General features: G+C 46.5%; 1 protein-coding gene and 1 pseudogene across 2 annotated transcripts in view; both read right to left on the minus strand.

The window, feature by feature from the left end:
* LOC135555203 (potassium/sodium hyperpolarization-activated cyclic nucleotide-gated channel 2-like) overlaps nucleotides 1-15,861 on the minus strand; it is a 66,776-nt pseudogene extending 50,915 nt beyond the window's left edge.
* The window catches only part of LOC135556712 (zinc finger protein 609-like), a 648,963-nt gene that overhangs the window by 298,360 nt on the left and 328,301 nt on the right, over nucleotides 1-22,302 (minus strand). The window lies entirely within an intron of this gene.

Genomic DNA, 22,302 nt, shown 5'->3' on the forward strand with positions numbered 1-22,302 from the left:
CTCTTTCTCTCCAACCCATTCTCTCTCCATCCCACTCTCTCTCCATCCCACTCTCTCTCTCCAACCCATTCTCTCTCTCCATCCCATTCTCTCTCTCCATTCCATTCTCTCTTTCCATTCCATTCTCTCTCTCTCCATCCTACTTTCTCTCTCATCCTACTCTCTCTCCATCCCTCTCTCTCACCATCCCTCTCTCTCTCTCTCTCCATTCCACACTCTCTCTCCATCCTACTCTCTCTCTCATTCTACTGAGGGAATGGGTTGGAGAGAGAGAGTAGGATGAGAGAGAGTGTGGGATGGAGAGAGAGAGTCCGGTCCGTCCTGTGTCTCCTCCTCGCACTCGCCCTGAAGAGCGTGTCCGGTGCCACCTGTACCGGCTCCACGCTCAAGGCCTCCAGTGCGCATTCACAGTCCAGAGCTTCCGGCGACGGTCCACAGTGCGGAACCTCCAGCGACGGTCCACGGTGCGGAACCTTCAGCGACGGTCCACGGTCCGGAATCTCCAGCGACGGTCAACGGTCCTGGATGCATCACGGTCCAGCAAGGTCTGAGCCTCCAGTCCAGCTCCTGAGTCCCCCTCCTCCGATGTCCAGTCCAAGCACGGTGCAGCCTCCTCTGCTCCGATGTCCTCCTAGGTCTGAGCCTTCCTCTGCTCCGATGTCCAGTCCAAGCACGGTGTCCAGTTCCACTCCAAGGTCTGAGCCTCCTCTGCTCCGATGTCCAGTCCAAGCACGGTATCCAGTTCCACTCCAAGGTCTGAGCCTCCCTCTGCTCCGATGTCCAGTCCAAGCACGGTGTCCAGTCCAGCTCCAAGGTCTGAGCCTTCCTCTGCTCCGATGTCCAGTCCAAGCACGGTGTCCAGTCCAGCTCCAAGGTCGGAGCCTTCCTCTGCTCCGATGTCCAGTCCAAGCACGGTGTCCAGTTCCACTCCAAGGTCTGAGCCTTCCTCTGCTCCGATGTCCAGTCCAAGCACGGTGTCCAGTTCCACTCCAAGGTCTGAGCCTTCCTCTGCTCCGATGTCCAGTCCAAGCACGGTGTCCAGTTCCACTCCAAGGTCGGAGCCTTCCTCTGCTCCGATGTCCAGTCCAAGCACTGTGTCCAGTTCCACTCCAAGGTCGGAGTTTTCCTCGGCGCCGGTGTCCAGTCCAAGCATGGCGTCCAGTCCAGCTAAATGGCAGGAGTCCTCCTCTGTGCCTGTGTCCAGTCCAGACACGGCGACCAGCCCAGCTACAAGGTCGGAGTATTCCTCTGCGCCGTTGCCCAGTTCGGGCGCGGCGTTCAGTCCCGCGCCATGGTCGGATCCGGGGTCTGGGGGTGGGGGTGGAAACGACCCACACCGGAGCTGCCAGCAACACTAGTCACCCCCCCCACAACCCTCCCATTTGGTTTCAGGTTTTGCGGCCGGAGTCCGCACCTTTGGGGGGTTGGGGGTATTGTCACGCCCTAACCATAGAGAGCCCTTGTTTATCTATGGTGTAGTAGGTCAGGGCGTCACGGGGGGGTGTTCTAGTTTAAAATTTCTAAGTTGGTGTTTTGGTTTGGTTCCCAATTAGAGGCAGCTGCTCTAATTGGGGATCATATTTAAGTAGCTTTTTTTCCCAGCTGTGTTTGTGGGTTATTGTTTTGTGTTTGTGCACCACATATTCACGTTTCGTTGTTTGTTTATTGATTTATTGTTTTTGCTTAAAGTTTCACTTTGAAATAAATATGTGGAACTCAACATCCGCTGCGCCTTGGTCTGTCTCTCCACACGATCGTGACACTCTCCATCCTACTCTCTCCATCCCTCCCTCTCTCTCTCTCTCCATCGCAATCGCTCTCCATCCCACTCTCTCTCATCCCACTCTCTCTCTCCATCCTACTCTCTCTCTCCATCCTACTCTCTCTCTCATCCCACTCTCTCTCCATCCTACTCTCTCTCTCCATCCTACTCTCTCTCTCCATCCTACTCTCTCTCTCCATCCTACTCTCTCTCTCTGCTCATCTGCCTGATGTTCTCTCTCTTTCTCTCCATCTCTCTCTCTGAATCTACCTCTCTGCCTCTCCCCCTCTCTCTCTGTTCATATCCCTCTCTCTCTCTTTCTCTGCTTCTCCCTTTCTGCCTCTCAGTTTCTTCCTTTCTGCCTCTATCCCCCTCTTCCCCTCTCTCTCTGTTCATATCCCTCTCTCAATCTCTCTCTCTCTCTCACCCTCTCTCTCCCCCTCTCTGCCCTCTCTCTCTCTGCAGTGCTGTGACACACTGGTCCTAATTGCTCTTTCCCCTCTCTGGTGGATAAATCCCAGCGTTATCTCTCAGGAATCCATGTCATCTCCAGGAGCCTGCCCTCACCGGCCAGATGTTAGAGTTGTTAGCATTAATGAGGCAATCTGGGATTGGAAAAGCAACCGACTGGTCAGCCCGGCACCGCTACTTGTTTTAGTAAATAGCTGAGTGATTGGACTCACTCTCAAGTTCATAGACAGTCAAAGCTATGGATGGATGGACTGACCCTATAGTTTTTCAACCATGTTTTGAAGCTATACAATATTTACAAACAATGAAGTAAAACAAGTTTATAATCAGGGTTATGATGCCGTACGACCGTTAAACTAAAGCTCATGAGGCATTTATAAGTTATATTCTTCAACAATCAATGGCAATTTATAATTCATTTGAAAGTCAAAAAAATGTAGATCCGAATCCTGGATTGCCCCTTTAACCTCTCTGCTCTGGCTCTGTTGTACACGTCACTCTGCTGTCGCTGACTGCTGTCTGTCTGCCACTGTTACAGGACAGGGACGAACAGCTGGTCGGCCGGCACAAAAACAGACAGTACTTTACTGCCACTAGCCCTGTTGGACACTCCACATCCACCTGCTGCCCAGCTAGAACCACTAGCCCTGTTGGACACTCCACATCCACCTGCTGCCCAGCTAGAACCACTAGCCCTGTTGGACACTCCACATCCACCTGCTGCCCAGCTAGAACCACTAGCCCTGTTGGACACTCCACATCCACCTGCTGCCCAGCTAGAACCACTAGCCCTGTTGGACACTCCACATCCACCTGCTGCCCAGCTAGAACCACTAGCCCTGTTGGACACTCCACATCCACCTGCTGCCCAGCTAGAACCACTAGCCCTGTTGGACACTCCACATCCACCTGCTGCCCAGCTAGAACCACTAGCCCTGTTGGACACTCCACATCCACCTGCTGCCCAGCTAGAACCACTAGCCCTGTTGGACACTCCACATCCACCTGCTGCCCAGCTAGAACCACTAGCCCTGTTGGACACTCCACATCCACCTGCTGCCCAGCTAGAACCACTAGCCCTGTTGGACACTCCACATCCACCTGCTGCCCAGCTAGAACCACTAGCCCTGTTGGACACTCCACATCCACCTGCTGCCCAGCTAGAACCACTAGCCCTGTTGGACACTCCACATCCACCTGCTGCCCAGCTAGAACCACTAGCCCTGTTGGACACTCCACATCCACCTGCTGCCCAGCTAGAACCACTAGCCCTGTTGGACACTCCACATCCACCTGCTGCCCAGCTAGAACCACTAGCCCTGTTGGACACTCCACATCCACCTGCTGCCCAGCTAGAACCACTAGCCCTGTTGGACACCCACATCCACATGCTGCCCAATCAAACCAAAGCCCTGTTGGTCACGCCACATCCAATCCCAGCTAAACCCTAGCCCTGTTCCACATCCAGGCCCAGCAAACCAAAACCTTGGATTCCACATCCACCTGCTCAAAGCTAAAACCCTGTGTTCCACATCCACCTGCTGAATCAAACCCTAAAACCTTGTGGTCCACACACCTGCTGCCCAGCAAACCAAAGCCCTGTGTCCACATCCACCTGCTGCCCAGCTAAACCCTAAACCTGTTGGTCCACATCCACCTGCTGCCCAGCTAAACCAAAGCCCTGTGGACACTCCACATCCACACTGCTGCCCAGCTAGAACCACTAAAACCTGTTGGTTCCACATCCACCTGGAATCAAACCACTAAAGCCTTGTGTTCCACATCCATGAATCCAAACCTAAAACCTTGTAGCCCTGTTGGAATCAAACCCAAAACCTTGTGGACACTCCACATCCACATGCCCAGGAATCAAGCCCAACACCTTGTGGTCCACACAGGAATCAAACCTAAAACCTTGTGGTCCACACAGGAATCAAACCTAAAACCTTGTGTTCCACACAGGAATCAAACCTAAAACCTTGTGTTCCACACAGGAATCAAACCTAAAACCTTGTGTTCCACACAGGAATCAAACCTAAAACCTTGTGGTCCACACAGGAATCAAACCTAAAACATTGTGTTCCACACAGGAATCAAACCTAAAACCTTGTGGTCCACACAGGAATCAAACCCAAAACCTTGTGGTCCACACAGGAATCAAACCTAAAACCTTGTGTTCCACACAGGAATCAAACCTAAAACCTTGTGTTCCACACATGAATCAAACCTAAAACCTTGTGTTCCGCACAGGAATCAAACCCAAAACCTAGTGGTCCACAAGGGAATCAAACCCAAAACCTTGTGGTCCACACAGGAATCAAACCTAAAACCTTGTGGTCCCACAGGAATCAAACCTAAAACCTTGTGTTCCACACAGGAATCAAACCTAAAACCTTGTGTTCCACACAGGAATCAAACCTAAAACCTTGTGTTCCACACAGGAATCAAACCTAAAACCTTGTGGTCCACACAGGAATCAAACCTAAAACATTGTGTTCCGCACAGGAATCAAACCTAAAACCTTGTGGTCCACACAGGAATCAAACCCAAAACCTTGTGGTCCACACGGGAATCAAACCTACAACTTATTTATCTGATGCTTTCAGCAAATAGGGCAAACAGGTGGAATGGCAGTATTATAAGTACATCTCTCTCTCTCTCTCTCTCTCTCCTTGTCCCGGGGGGGGTTGATGTTTATGTGGGTAAGGTGGAGAGAGGTCAAAAAGTACAAGAGAGGCCGAGAGAAGAGTTCCAGGGCAAAGTGGGGGGAAAAGTGATTTAAAATAGATGAAAAGAAGCTTAGATCAATCAGAACAGAAAGGGATCATAACTGTGCTGGATACTTATCTGTGATGTTCTCTCTCTGCAGACCAGACAGAGACACAGACAGAGACAGAGACAGAGACAGAGAGAGACAGAGACAGAGAGAGAGACAGAGACAGAGACATAGACAGCAGAGACAGAGACAGAGAGAGAGACATAGACAGAGAGAGAGAGAGGCAGAGAGAGAGAGAGAGAGAGAGAGAGAGAGAGAGAGAGAGAGAGAGAGAGACATAGACAGAGACAGAGAGAGAGAGAGAGAGAGAGAGAGAGAGAGAGAGACATAGACAGAGACAGAGAGAGAGAGAGAGACAGAGACATAGAGAGAGAGAGAGAGACAGAGACAGAGAGACACAGACAGAGACAGAGAGAGAGAGAGAGAGAGACATAGACAGAGAGAGACAGAGACAGAGACAGAGAGAGACAGAGACAGAGACAGAGAGAGAGAGACAGACAGACAGAGGCAGAGAGAGAGAGGCAGAGGCAGAGAGACAGAGACAGAGACAGAGACACAGACAGAGACAGAGGCAGAGGCAGAGAGAGACAGAGGCAGAGGCAGAGACAGAGACAGAGACAGAGACAGAGACAGAGACAGAGACAGAGAGAGACAGAGGCAGAGAGGCAGAGGCAGAGACATAGACATAGACAGAGACAGACAGACAGAGACAGAGACAGAGACAGAGAGACAGAGACAGAGGCAGAGGCAGAGGCAGAGGACAGAGGCAGAGACAGAGACAGAGAGACAGAGACAGAGACAGAGACAGAGACAGAGGACAGAGACAGAGAGACAGAGACAGAGGCAGAGGCAGAGACAGAGACAGAGACATAGACAGAGACAGAGGCAGAGAAAGAGACAGAGACAGAGACAGAGAGAGACAGAGACATAGACATAGACAGAGACAGAGGCAGAGGCAGAGGCAGAGACAGAGGCAGAGACAGAGACAGAGACAGAGACAGAGACAGAGACAGAGACAGAGACATAGACATAGACATAGACAGAGACAGAGGCAGAGGCAGAGACAGAGACAGAGACAGAGACAGAGACAGAGACAGAGACAGAGACAGAGACAGAGACATAGACAGAGACAGAGAGAGACAGAGACAGAGAGAGAGAGAGAGAGAGAGAGACAGAGACATAGACATAGACATAGACATAGACAGACAGAGACATAGACATAGACATAGACAGACAGAGACAGAGGCAGGCAGGACAGAGGCAGGCAGAGACAGAGACAGAGACAGAGACAGAGACAGAGACAGAGACAGAGACAGAGAGGGATCTAAGCTCCACAGCCCAAATCAACATTCATTCAGTCTGGTTGCCTAGTAGCAGGACCCCACCTATAGAAAGGAAGCTCAAAAGGCTGATCGGCAATCAACTCAGTAACGCTAACATTTCGATGGCTCTCTATCATGGCTCTCTATCATGGCTCTCTATCATGGCTCTCTATCATGGCTCTCTATCATGACTCTCTATCATGGCTCTCTATCATGGCTCTCTATCATGGCTCTCTATCATGGCTCTCTATCTCTCTATCATGACTCTCTATCATGGCTCTCTATCATGGCTCTCTATCATGACTCTCTATCATGGCTCTATCATGGCTCTCTATCATGGCTCTCTATCATGGCTCTCTATCATGGCTCTCTATCATGGCTCTCTATCATGGCTCTCTATCATGGCTCTCTATCATGGCTCTCTATCATGGCTCTCTATCATGGCTCTCTATCATGGCTCTCTATCATGGCTCTCTATCATGGCTCTCTATCATGACTCTCTATCATGGCTCTCTATCATGGACTCTCTATCATGGCTCTCTATCTATCATGGCTCTCTATCATGGCTCTCTATCATGGCTCTCTATCATGACTCTCTATCATGACTCTCTATCATGGCTCTCTATCATCTATCATGCTCTCTATCATGGCTCTCTATCATGGCTCTCTATCATGGCTCTCTATCATGGCTCAGATATGTTCTTTGCACATGATCCTTTTCAGCACAGATCCAGCAACAACGGTGGATGTGTAACCAGGCCAGCTCAGTACAGCCTGGTTTGGCTCAACTCAGTTAAGTAGTGTGAAAAGCCCTTTAGCATACCTTGCAGGGCGACATGTACAACATTTACCATAAACCTAATTGTAATCTGGCAGCGTGATTTCATTTGAAACTTTTCTTCAACAATGTGCCCTCTCTATACCAATACCAATCTCTAGAACGAGATATGTTGATCTGCTGATCTGGTTCTGCTGTCCATCTGTGTGGATTGACCCAGCCAGATGTTCTGGTTCTGCTGTCCATCTGTGTGGATTGACCCAGCCAGATGTTCTGGTTCTGCTGTCCATCTGTGTGGATTGACCCAGCCAGATGTTCTGGTTCTGCTGTCCATCTGTTAGATGTTCTGGATTGACCCAGCCAGATGTTCTGGTTCTGCTGTCCATCTGTGTGGATTGACCCAGCCAGATGTTCTGGTTCTGCTGTCCATCTGTGTGGATTGACCCAGCCAGATGTTCTGGTTCTGCTGTCCATCTGTGTGGATTGACCCAGCCAGATGTTCTGGTTCTGCTGTCCATCTGTGTGGATTGACCCAGCCAGATGTTCTGGTTCTGCTGTCCATCTGTGTGGATTGACCCAGCCAGATGTTCTGGTTCTGCTGTCCATCTGTGTGGATTGACCCAGCCAGATGTCCATCTGGTTCAGATGTTCTGGTTCTGCTGTCCATCTGTGTGGATTGACCCAGCCAGATGGTCTGGTTCTGCTGTCTATCTGTGTGGATTGACCCAGCCAGATGGTCTGGTTCTCTGGTTCTTATGTCCATCTGTGTGGATTGACCCAGTCAGATGGTCTGGTTCTGCTGTCTATCTGTGTGGATTGACCCAGCCAGATGGTCTGGATCTGCTGTCTATCTGTGAGGATTGACCCAGCCAGATGGTTCTGGTTCTACAGTTCATCTGTGTGGATTCACCCAGCCAGATGGTCTGGTTCTGATGTCTATCTGTGTGGATTGACCCAGCCAGATGTTCTGGTTCTGCTATCTATCTGTGAGGATTGACCCAGCCAGATGTTCTGGTTCTACAGTTCATCTGTGTGGATTGACCCAACCAGATGGTCTGGTTCTGATGTCTATCTGTGTGGATTGACCCAGCCAGATGGTCTGGTTCTGCTGTCTATCTGTGTGGATTGACCCAGCCAGAAGTGTGATGTCACCTAACTACCCCTCCCATCCTGGAAGGTTCATGCCATAAATCAATCAGTTAGCCTAGATACGCACAAATGAAACTGAGACTGAGACCTCAATCTTTGCCTTGGAACACAGTGGAAATTATCGAGATTTGTTTTACCCTCAAATTGAAAAGGATAATCATATAAGAAACAAAGTAGGTCCACAATCCAGTATTTCAAATAGTTTTTAGATGATTGTCACTCAGTTATTTACAAAAGCAACTTCCACACTAGCTACATCATCATGATGTCACTAACTACCCTCCCATCCTGAGACAGCAGTGGTGAGGTTTTTTAACTACCTAACCACCCTCCATCCTAGTGGTGACCCTAACTACTACCCTAAACTCTAACTAACTACTAACTACCCTCCCATCCTGAGACAGCAGTGGTGTGGTTTTACTCTAACTACCCTAACTACCCTCCCATCCTGAGACAGCATTGGTAAGGTTTAACTCTACCCTAAACCTAACTACCCTCCCATCCTGAGACAGCAGTGGTGAGGTTTTACTCTAACTACCCTAACTACCCTCCCATCCTGAGACAGCAGTGGTGAGGTTTTACTCTAACTACCCTAACTACCCTCCCATCCTGAGACAGCAGTGGTGAGGTTTTACTCTGACTACCCTAACTACCCTCCCATCCTGAGACAGCAGTGGTGAGGTTTTACTCTACCCTAACCCTAACTACCCTCCCATCCTGAGACAGCAGTGGTGAGGTTTTACTCTAACTATCCTATCTACCCTCCCATCCTGAGACAGCAGTGGTGAGGTTTTAAGCCATAAATCAATCAGTTAGCCTAGATATGCACAAATGAAACTGAGACTGAGACCTCAATCTTTGCCTTGGAACACAGTGGAAATTTCGAGATTTGTTTTACCCTCAAATTGAAAAGGATAATCATATAAGAAACAAAGTAGGTCCACAATACCAGTATTTCAAATAGTTTTTAGATGATTGTCACTCAGTTATTTACAAAAGCAACTTCAACACTAGCTACATCATCATGATGTCACTAACTACCCTCCCATCCTGAGACAGCAGTGGTGAGGGTTTACTCTAACTACCCTAACTACCCAAACTACCCTAACTACTCTAACTACCCTAACTACCCTCCCATCCTGAGACAGCAGTGGTGAGGTTTAACTCTTACCTCCTAACTACCCTCCCATCCTTGAGACAGCAGTGGTGAGGTTTTACTCTAACTACCCTAACTACCCTTCCATCCTGAGACAGCAGTGGTGAGGTTTTTTTCTAACTACCCTAACTACCCCTACTCTAACTACCCTGTCATCCTGAGACAGCAGTGGTAAGGTTTTACTCTTACCGCCTAACTACCCTTCCATCCTGAGACAGCAGTGGTAAGGATTTACTCTTACCGCCTAACTACACTTCCATCCTGAGACAGCAGTGGTAAGGTGTTACTCTAACTACCCTAACTACCCTCCCATCCTGAGACAGCAGTGGTGAGGTTTTACTCTAACAACCCTAACTACCCTCCCATCCAGAGACAGCAGTGGGAAGGTTTTACTCTAACTACCCGAACTACCCTCCCATCCAGAGACAGCAGTGGGAAGGTTTTACTCTTACCGCCTAACTACCCTTCCATCCTGAGACAGCAGTGCTAAGGATTTACTCTTACCGCCTAACTACCCTTCCATCCTGAGACAGCAGTGGTAAGGTTTTACTGTAACTACCCTAACTACCCTTCCATCCTGAGACAGCAGTAGCGAGGTTTTACTCAAACTACCCTAACTACCCTAACTACTCTAACTACCCTAACTACCCTCCCATCCTGAGACAGCAGTAGTGAGGTTTTACTCTAACTACCCGAACTACCCTCCCATCCAGAGACAGCAGTGGGAAGGTTTTACTCTTACCGCCTAACTACCCTTCCATCCTGAGACAGCAGTGGTTAGGTTTTACTCTAACTACCCTAACTACCCTCCCATCCTGAGACAGCAGTGGTGAGGTTTTACTCTAACTACCTAACTACCCTCCCATCCTGAGACAGCAGTGGTGAGGTTTTACTTTAACCATATTTACCAAATAAACAAGAGTTTTTATTTTATTTTTAAGTAACACAATAAAATAACAACGGGGCTGTATACAGGGGAGGGGGTACCGGTACCGAGTCAGTGTGTGGGGGTACAGGTTAGCTGAGGTAATTTTTACATGTAGGTAGGGGTGAAGTGACTATGCATAGATAATAAACAGCGAGTAGCAGCAGTGTAAAAAAAATAATGGAGAGGGGGGTGTCAATTTTAATAATCTGGTTGCCATTTGGTTAATTGTTCAGCAGTCTTATGGCTTGGGGGTAGAAGCTGTTAAGGAGCCTTTTGGTGCTAGACTTGACGCTCCGGTACCGTAGAGAAAACAGTCTAGTCTTGGGTGACTGGAGTCTTTGACCATTTTTGGGGCTTTCCTCTGAAACCGCCTTGTATAGGGGTCCTGGATGGCAGGAAGCTTGGTCGCAGTGATGTACTGGGCCATACGCACCACCTTCTGTAGGGCCTGACGGTCGGATGCCGAGCAGTTGCCATACCAGGCGGTGATGCAACCGGTCAGGATGCTTTCAATGGTGCAGCTGTAGAACTCTTTGAGGATCGGGGGAGCCAAATCTTTTCAGTCTCCTGAGTGGGAAAAGGTGTATTCGTGCCCTTTTCATGACTGTCTTGGTGTGTTTGGACCATGATAGTTTGTTGATGATGTGGACACTAAGGAACTTGAAACTCGCGACCGGCTCCACTACAGCCCTGTCAATGTTAATGGGGGCCTGTTCGGCCCGCCTTTTCCTGTAGTCCACGATCATCTCCTTTGTTGTGTTAACATTGAGGAAGAGGTTGTTGTCCAGGCACCACATGGCCAGGTCTCTGACCTCCTCGCCGTCTCATCGTTGTCGGTGATCAGTCCTACCACTGTTGTGTCGTCAGCAAACCTAAGGATGGTTGTTGGAGTCCTGTTTGTCCATGCAGTGTGGGTGGTGAAGAGGGAGTACAGGAGGGGACTAAGCATGCACCCCTGGGGGGCCCCAGTATTGAGGATCAGCGTAGCAGACGTGCTGTTGACTACCCTTACCACCTGGGGGCGGCCTGTCAGGAAGTCCAGGATCCAGTTGCAGAGGGAGGTGTTATGTCCCAGCGATCCTTAGCTTAGTGATGAGCTTTGTGGGCACTATGGTGTTGAACTCTCAGCTGTAGTTAATGAACAGAATTGCGGTAATCTTTAGGCAGGTTACCTTTGCTTCCTTGGGCACTGGGACTATGGTGGACTACTTAAAACATGTAGCTATTACAGACTGGGTCAGGGAGAGGTTGAAAATGTTAGTGAAGACACTTTCCAGTTGGTCCGCGCATGCTTTGAGTACACGTCCTGGTAATCAGTCTGGCCTTGCGGCTTTGTGAATGTTGACCTGTTTAAAGGTCTTGCTCACATCGGCTACCGAGAGCGTTATCACACAGTCGTCCAAAACAGCTGGTGCTATCATGCATGCTTCAGTGTTGCTTGCCTCGAAGTGAGCCTAAAAGGCATTTAGCTCGTCTGGTAGACTCGCGTCACTGGGTAGCTCACGGCTGGGTTTCCCTTTGTAGTCCATAATAGTTTTCAAGCCCTGCCACATCTGACCAGAGTCAGAGACGGTGTAGTAGGATTCAATCTTAATCCTTTAATGACGATTTGCTTGTTTGATGGTTCGTCTGAGGGCATAGCGGGATTTCTTATAAGCGTCCGGATTAGTGTCCCGCTCCTTGAAAGAGGCAGCTCTAGCCTTTAGCTCGATGCGGATGTTGCCTGTAATCCATGTCTTCTGGTTGCGGTATGTACATATGGTCACTGTGGGGACGACGTCGTCGATACATTTATGGATGAAGCCGATGACTGAGGTGATATACTCCTCCGCGACATCTGAACACTTACGTATTGGGCGAGTCACTGGTACTTCCTGCTTTAGTTTTTGCTTGTAAGTAGGAATCATGATGATTAAATAATGGTCAGATTTGCAAAATGGAGGGCGAGGCATCTCTGTGTGTGGCCTTGAGTTTTTTTCCCTCTGGTTGCACTTTTTTTTAAACCTATATTTAACGAGGCAAGTCAGTTAAGAACAAATTCTTAATTTCAATGACAGCATAGGAACAGAACTGCCTTTTTCACCAGACAAACGACAGATTTTTTACCTTGTCAGCTCAGAGATTTGATCATGCAATCTTCCGGTTACAAGACCAACGCTCTAACCACTAGACTACCTGCTGCCCCTGTGACCTGCTGGTAGAAATGAGGTAAAATTGATTTAAGTTTGCCTGCAATAAAGTCCCCGGCCACTAGGAGTGCTGCTTCTGAATGAGCATGTTCTTGTTTGCTTATGGCCTTATACAGTTGGTTGAGTGCAGTCTTAGTGTCAGCATTGGTTTGTGGTGGTACATTTTTTTTACCTTTATTTAACTAGGCAAGTACTCTACCTCCTGCGAGCAATATCTCAAGACTTCTTTAATAGGTACCGGAGTGCCAAGTCTAGGTCCAAGAGGCTTCTAAACAGCTTCTACCCACAAGCCATAAGAGTCCTGAACATCTAGTCAAATGGCTACTATTTGCATTGCCGCCCCTGCTACTCTCTGTTATTATCTATGCCTAGTCACTTATCTATGCCTAGTCACTTTAATAACTCTACCTACATGTACATATTACCTCAATTACCTCGACTCACCAGTGCCCCTGCACATTGACTCTGTACCGGTACCCCCTGTATATAGCCTCACTATTGTTATTTTACTGCTGCTCTTTAATTATTTGTTACTTTTATTTATTTTCTATTTTTAGGTATTTTTCTAAAAACGGCATTGTTGGTTAAGGGCTTGTAAGTAAGCATTTCAATGTAAGTTGTTGTACACCTGTACACCTACACCTGTTGTATTCGGCCTATTTGACAAATAAAATGTTGTTTGATTAGACATGGCACAGCAGCTGTTATCCTGAGACAGCAGTGGTAAGGTTTTACTTTAACCTCAAAACAACACATATCATTATGTCACAGCTTAAACTCACTTCAGAGCTGCGCGGACAGCTGGCATGATGACTGTGTAGTTAGCGTCCTGTCCTGATTTCCCACTCTCACATCATTTCAATCACTCTACAGTTGAGTTGTGAGTGGTTAGTGCCACCCTCCCCCTCCTACCTTCCCCTGTCCTCCCCCCTCCCTCCAAACACCCTCACATTAGACTAATTGTGTGGTCATAATCCCACCTGATGTGTGCTTCTAATATTTTGAACGGTCATGTTAACCTATTTTGATTACCCCATTTCCAAAAAGCCCCGACCTAACTCTATCGGCCCGGCCTGCTGCACTCTCTCTCTCTGTGTAATCCGATGGCCTCACTAAATGATAAAAAAAAGTATAATTCAGAAGAGTGGAAAAACCCCACTGTATCTCACATCAGGACAGAAAGATAGGATACTACAGGCCAGTGTAAATGTCCTGATGTTAGAGCAGAGAGAGAGGGAACTCAAGGTTAAAGTGATACAAGAAAAAAAACTGTTATGTGTGTGATGATGAAAAGATAGAATTCTGGAACAAACGGACTTGTTTCAGTGTTCCTTAAAGAACACACCTTCAGTTTGGAAATTCACTCCTCGTTATATCGTCTCCCGTTTTGGTGGCTTCAATTTGACTTTCCTTTGTAACTATAACATTGATAAGATTCCTACAAAAGCATCTGCTTTTCACAGACAAGTGTTCATAGCGTGGTAATTAATATAGAAACATGTTGATTTTGTCCCACACACACACACACACACACACACACACACACACACACACACACACACACACACACACACACACACACACACACACACACACACACACACACACACATAAACACAAACTCAGGACTAGACATTGTGTGGCCAAATTACATATCATTATTGAGCCAGAAAAAAAACTGAGCATAAAAGATCAGTGCTAGCAGCATTAGTGGGATATGAATATGGATTCCAGCAGTATTAGTGGGATATGAATATGCATGCCAGCAGTATTAGTGGGATATGAATATGCATGCCAGCAGTATTAGTGGGATATGAATATGCATGCCAGCAGTATTAATGGGATATGAATATGCATGCCAGCAGTATTAATGGGATATGAATATGCATGCCAGCAGTATTAGTGGGATATGAATATGCATGCCAGCAGTATTAATGGGATATGAATATGCATGCCAGCAGTATTAGTGGGATATGAATATGGATGCCAGCAGTATTAATGGGATATGAATATGCATGCCAGCAGTATTAGTGGAGTATGAATATGGATTCCAGCAGTATTAATGGGATATGAATATGCATGTCAGCGGTATTAGTGGGATATGAATATACATGCCAGCAGTATTAGTGGGGTATGAATATGCATGCCAGCAGTATTAGTGGAGTATGAATATGCATGCCAGCAGTATTAGTGGAGTATGAATATGACTAGAACTGCAAAATGAATATGCATGCCAGCAGTCAAATCTAAATACTGTTTTTTTAAATTTGACTGGTATGTATCTTTGACCTTTACTTTGGACCAATTGCTAACCCAGTCAAGACCCAATAGGTCAGAGGGTAGGGTACAATTAAACCCCTATGAGGTTTTCTAATATGATCTAAGATATCCAAACAGTAGATTTGTACTTTGATAACACCACAAACATGTATTTTCTTAGCCAAACTGAGCTTACACTTAGTCAGATAGTATATTTTTTAAATCATAATAGTGTATTGGATAGGATATGTAAACTCTGAGAGGCCTAATCTAACCAGACACAATAAATTAACCAATAGATCAATCAAATTGATCAACAATGATTGATACAGATTTTCTGAACAATTACCTAAAATCACTGTATGGGTGAATGATCCAGAATCCTGCAGACTTCACACGTTCCCTCTCGTGCTCCACGGCCCTCTCGCTCCCCAACATTCTCAGAGAGAACTTGTTGACTCCTGGTTGTAGCATCGCTCCGAACTGCCGGTGCATGAAACCCGCCCGATACAACTGCTCTACTTCGTCTGGCATGATCGGTTCGGTTCCTTCTAACTTGATTAAAGTGGACTGATCGAATACGGACGAGCGGCGGTGAGCGCTAGCACTGCGAACAACGGAATCCTGCGCTCCCTGTTCGGCCCCAGAACCAGTCTCTCCTCCGGGGTAACTCTCCTCGTTAGCGCCGGCGTCTACCTCGGGGATCAGCCTCCGCTGCTCCGCTGGATCTGACCCAATAGTGTGCCGACCAGTGATGGAAGAGCGGTTACCTCTAAAAAGGCGACAGTCCCCGTTTAAGTTGGTCTTAACGGCAACGTCCGTTTCCAAGTCTCCGGCGGTTCCGCTCTTGGGGTCCCTGTCTCTGTTTCTCTTAGAGCTGCTGGCGGGGGAAGGAGATCCAGGAAGGAGAAGAGGCTTCAGACTGATACCGGCACTTTTCTTGTTTGTGTCCTTGTCGCCACCACCGTATTCTCCTCCGTCGTCAATCATCACAGAGACAGAGCCTCTTTGGCCAATGTTTTGCGGCAAGCTGTACAGCCTTTTGCGCATGGAAGAATGAAACCTATCCATTATGGGTAGGCCTATTGAAGAAAGGATGATACAGACGCTCACTAGCCTGGGCTAAAAAATAAAACGCGTTTGAAAATGAAACAAGAATATATGAGCTATGATGATAACAAATCATATATTTGATAAACTCAAACGGCTCAGGATACCAAAAGCAGTGACGGCGTTCTGCAGCAGGACAGGAACAGGTCGAATCTTACTTGACACTTGGAACGTGCTGCTTCCTGCACTCCCGGTTGCAACAGTTTGTACCGCTTCGGCGCGACGGTCATATTAGGGTGCATGACCAGTAAATCGATGAATGACGTCCAGGTATCCAGGTGTTGCTAAATCAGAGTGTTGCCTAGATGATGACAACAGATCGGGGTGCTGATGCTGCCTGCATGCTGACTGCTCTGAGCGTCGGACGTGCCAGCCGGAGACAGTGAGGATGGATGCTGGCTGGTGGCTAAACTGAGGTCCTCAATGACAAAGCATGATCACTCTTCTGATTCTCCTCCTCCCCAAATATTTATATCCCTGGCTAGCTTAGCTGTCAATAGGAAAAGAATGACACGCTTCCTTCCACGCAGTCAGTCAGTCAGTCAGTCCTCACCAGCTTGCATTCAAAGACCGCTGGCTGGTGTGTGTGCTGACATCACGGTTCCATCCCTGTAGTGCTCTCTAATAACGTGGATATTAATGGGGCTAATTTGCCGGGTTGCCATAGGAGCGCTGCACGAGGATAGACAGGACAGCACATGCACTCAGCATCCCAGTCCAGGCAGGATTATGGAGGATATAATTTATAAACTCCCTGCAGAATTTCAGTTGTTGTAAATGATAAACTATAGGCTACCCACACGCTAAACAGCCCATTGTCTTTAGGCCTATAAGTGATCAGTTAAGCAATATTGACCATAATTATTGAAGCAAGTGCTACTTTCCACACTGCACTTTCATTGGTTTGAGATCCTGGGAAAAGTTATATGGTTGTATGCAGGTGACAACTATACAATGGTCAGAAGGTGTGGGGTCAATTCCATTCAATTCAGTCTACATACACAGGAAAATAGAGACATTTTGGAATTGGAATTTTCAGTTTACTTCCTGAATTCACTGGACTGAAATGGGATTGACCCCACCCCTGCAGGTCATACAGAACTATAATGTCTGACTCAGCAAATGGCACCATATTCCACAGTGTGCTACTTTTTCAAAAGTAGTGCATTATATAGGGAATAGGGTGCCATTTGGGACTGGCCCCTGATGACACTGAAGAGTCTGTGGTGGTGTTATCCCTGATGATTTCATTCCAGAGAAAGTATGCATCCCAACCAAATGGTGCCCTATTACCTAGGTACAGTGCATTTGGAAAGTATTCAGACCCTTTGACTTTTTCCACATTTTCTTATGTTACAGCCTTATTCTAAAATGTATTAAATATTGTACCCCCCCCTTCAACAATCTAAACACAATACCCCATAATGACAAAGCAAAAACAGGTTTGTAGAAATTTTTTGCAAATTAAAAAAATACAAAAACAATGAAATATCACATTTATGTAAGTATTCAGACCCTTTACTCAGTACTTTGTTGAAGCATCTGGACAGTGATTACAGCCTCGAGTCTTCTTGGGTTTTAGACCAGGGCCCATAAGGATAGAGAGTGAACTGCTTTAGACCAGGGCCCATAAGGTTATATAGTGAACTGATTTAGACCAGGGCACATCAGGCTATAGAGTGAACTGCTTTCGACCAGGTCCCATAAGGCTATATAGTGAACTGCTTTAGACCAGGGCCCATAACAGTCCCTGGCTATAGAGTGAACTGCTTTAGATCAGGGCCCATAAGGCCCATATAGAGTACAGTTTTGAACTATTTTAGACCAGGGCCCATACGACTATAGAGTGTTCTAAACCCATAAGGCATTTAAAAATGATAATGTGTTTTTGCTTTAGAACATGGCCCATAAGGGCGCATAAGGCTATATACTGTACATTGTTTTAGTCCAGGGCCCATAAATCTATATAGTGAACTGCTTTAGACCAGGGCCCTGCAGCCTATATAGTGAACTGCTTTAGACCAGGGCCAATAAGGCTACATAGTTAACTGCTTTATACCAGGGCCCATAATACTATATAGTACATTGTTTTAGTGAACGAGGGCCCATGAGGCTAAAAATGAACGGCTTTAGACCGGGCCCATAAGGCTATAGAGTGAACTGCTTTAGACCAGGGCCCATAAGGCAATATAGAACATTGTTTTAGAACAGGGCCCATAAAGCTATATAGTAAATTGTTTTAGACCAGGGCCCATAAGGCTATATAGTGGATTGTTTTGGACCAAGGCCCATAAGGCTATATAGTGAACTGCTTTAGTGACCAGGGCCCATAAGGCTACATCGCTATACATTGTTTTAGAACAGGGCCCATAAAGCTATATAGTAAATTGTTTTAGACCAGGGCCCATAAGGCTATAGAGTGAACTGCTTTAGACCAGTTCCCATAAGGCTATAGAGTGAACTGCTTTAGACAAGGGCCCATAAGGCAATAGAGTGAACTACTTTAGACCAGGGCCCATAAGGCTATATAGCACATTGTTTTAGACCAGGGCCCATAAGGCTATATAGTAAATTGTTTTAGACCAGGGCCCATAAGGCTATAGAGTGAACTTCTTTAGACCAAGGCCAATAAGGATATAGAGTGGACTGCTTTAGACCAGGTCCCATAAACTATATAGTGAACTGATTTAGACCAGGGCCCATGAGGCTATAGAGTGAACTACTTTAGACCAGGGCCCAAAAGGCTATATAGCACATTGTTTTAGACCAGGGCCCATACGGCTATATAGTAAATTGTTTTAGACCAGGGCCCATAAGGAAAGAGAGTGAACTGCTTTAGACCAGGGCCCATAAGGCGATATAGTGAACTGATTTAGACCAGGGCACATCAGGCTATAGAGTGAACTGCTTTAGACCAGGTCCCATAAGGCTATATAGTGAACTGCTTTAGACCAGGGCCCATAAGGCTATAGAGTGAACTGCTTTAGACCAGGGCCCATAAGGCCATATAGTGAACTATTTTAGACCAGGGTCCATACGGCTATAGAGTGAATTGCTTTAGAACATGGCCCATAAGGGCCCATAAGGCTATATAGTAAATTGTTTTAGTCCAGGGCCCATAAGTCTATATAGTGAACTGCTTTAGACCAGGGCCCATAAGCCTATATAGTGAACTGCTTTAGACCAGGGCCCATAAGGCTATAGAGTGAACTGCTTTAGACCAGTTCCCATAAGTCTATAGAGTGAACTGCTTTAGACCAGGTCCCATAAGGCTATATAGTGAACTGCTTTAGACCAGGGCCCATAGGTCTATATAGTGAACTGCTTTGAACTGCTTTAGACCAGGACCCATAAGGCAATATAGAACTGACCAGGGCCCATAGGTCTATATAGTTAACTGCTTTCAACCAGGGCCCATAAGGCTATATAGTACATTGTTTTAGACCAGGGCCCATTAGTCTATATAGTGAACTGCTGTTTTTGGACCAAGGCCCATACTGCTATATAGTAAATTGTTTTAGACTAGGGCCCATAAGGCTATATAGTGAACTGCTTTAGACCAGGGCCCATAAGGCAATATAGTACATTGTTTTAGACCAGGGCCCATAAGTCTATATAGTGAACTGCTTTGGACCAAGGCCCATACATGCTATATAGTAAATTGTTTTAGACTAGGGCCCATAAGGCTATAGAGTGAACTGCTTTAGACCAGGGCCCATAAGGCTATAGAGTGAACTACTTTAGACCAGGGCCCATAAGGATATAGAGTGGACTGCTTTAGACCAGGTCCCATAAGGCTATATAGTGAACTGGTTTAGACCAGGGCCAATAAGGCTATACAGTGAACTACTTTAGACCAGGGCCCATAAGGATATAGAGTGAACTACTTTAGTCCAGGGCCCATAAGGCTATATAGCACATTGTTTTAGACCAGGGCCCATAAGGCTATAGAGTAAATTGTTTTAGACCGGGGCCCATAAGGCTATAGAGTGAACTCTTTAGACCAGGGCCGATAAGGATATAGAGTGGACTGCTTTAGACCAGGGCCCATAAGGCTATATAGTGAACTGCTTTAGACCAGGGCCCATAAGGCTATAGAGTGAACTGCTTTAGACCAGGGCCCCTATATAGTGACATTGTTTTAAGGCTATATTGTGAACTGCTTTAGACCATGGCCCATAAGGCTACAGAGTGAACTGCTTTTGACCAGGTCCCATAAGGCTATATAGTGAACTGCTTTAGACCAGGGCCCATAAGGCTATATAGTGAACTGCTTTAGACCAGGGCCCATAAGGCTATAGAGTGAACTGCTTTAGACCAGGGCCCATAAGGCTATAGAGTGAACTGATTTAGACCAGGGCCCATAATACTACTATAGTATAAGTACATTGTTTTAGAGAGGGCCCATGAGGCCCTAAAAATGAACGGCTATTAGACATTGTTTTAGACCAGGGCCCATAAGGCTATAGAGTGAACTGCTTTAGACCAGGGCCCATAAGGCATATATAGAACATTGTTTTAGAACCAGGGCCCGATAATGCTATATAGTACATTGTTTTAGACCAGGGCCCATAAGGCTATATAGTGCATTGTTTTGGACCAAGGCCCATAAGGCTATATAGTGAACTGCTTTAGACCAGGGCCCATAAGGCTATATCGTACATTGTTTTAGACCAGGGCCCATAAAGCTATATAGTAAATTGTTTTAGACCAGGGCCCATAAGGCTATAGAGTGAACTGCTTTAGACCAGGGCCCATAATACCATATAAGGGCCCATAAGGCTATATAGTACATTGTTTTAGTCCAGGGCCCATAAGTCTATATAGTGAACTGCTTTAGACCAGGGCCCATAAGCTATATATAGTGAACTGCTATAGAGTTTTGACCAGGGCCCATAAGGCTATATAGTTAACTGCTTTAGACCAGGGCCCATAAGGCTATATAGAGAACTGCTTTAGACCAGGTCCCATAAGGGCATAGAGTGAACTGCTTTAGACCAGGACCCATAAGGAATAAAGAGTACATTGTTTATGACCAGGGCCCATAAGGGTATAGAGTGAACTTCTTTAGACCGGGGCCCATAAAGCTGTAGAGTGAACTGCTTTAGACCAGGGCCCATAAGGCTATACAGTACATTGTTTTAGACCAGGGCCCATAAGGCTATATAGTGCATTGTTTTGGACAAGGGCCCATAAGGCTACAAAGTGAACTGCTTTAGACCAGGGCCCATAATGCTATATAGTACATTGTTTTAGACCAGGGCCCATAAGGCTATATACTAAATCGTTTTAGACCAGGACCCATAAGGCTATATAGTACATTGTTTTAGACCAGGGCCCATAAGTCTATATAGTGAACTGCTTTGGACCAAGGCCCATACTGCTATATAGTAAATTGTTTTAGACTAGGGCCCATAAGGCTATATAGTGAACTGCTTTAGACCAGGGCCCATAAGGCAATATAGTACATTGTTTTAGACCAGGGCCCATTAGTCTATATAGTGAACTGCTTTGGACCAAGGCCCATACTGCTATATAGTAAATTGTTTTAGACTAGGGCCCATAAGGCTATAGAGTGAACTGCTTTAGACCAGGGCCCATAAGGCTATAGAGTGAACTACTTTAGACCAGGGCCCATAAGGATATAGAGTGGACTGCTTTAGACCAGGTCCCATAAGGCTATATAGTGAACTGGTTTAGACCAGGGCCCATAAGGCTATACAGTGAACTACTTTAGACCAGGGCCCATAAGGATATAGAGTGAACTACTTTAGTCCAGGGCCCATAAGGCTATATAGCACATTGTTTTAGACCAGGGCCCATAAGGCTATAGAGTAAATTGTTTTAGACCAGGGCCCATAAGGCTATAGAGTGAACTGCTTTAGACCAGGGCCGATAAGGATAGACCAGGGCCCATAAGGATATATAGACATTGTTTTAGACCAGGGCCCATAAGGCTATATAGTGAACTGCTTTAGACCAGGGAGCCCCTTTAGACCAGGGCCCATAATGCTATATAGTGAACATTGTTTTAGACCAGGGCCCATAAGGCTATATAGTTGTTTTAGACCAGGGCCCATAAGGCTATAGAGTGAACTGCTTTAGACCAGGACCCATAAGGCTATATAGTGAATTGCTTTTGACCAGGGCCCATAAGGCTATATAGTGAACTGCTTTAGACCAGGGCCCATAAGGCTATATAGTGAACTGCTTTAGACCAGGGCCCATAAGGCTATAGAGTGAATTGTTTTAGACCAGGGCCCATAAGGCTATAGAGTGAACTGCTTTAGACCAGGGCCCATAAGGCTATATAGTACATTGTTTTAGACCAGGGCCCATAAGGCTATAAGTAAATTGTTTTAGACCAGGGCCCATAAGGCTATAGAGTGAACTGCTTTAGAC

Source organism: Oncorhynchus masou, chromosome 15 (genome assembly GCF_036934945.1).
Source record: "Oncorhynchus masou masou isolate Uvic2021 chromosome 15, UVic_Omas_1.1, whole genome shotgun sequence".
In the NCBI taxonomy this organism is placed as follows: Eukaryota; Metazoa; Chordata; class Actinopteri; order Salmoniformes; family Salmonidae; genus Oncorhynchus; species Oncorhynchus masou.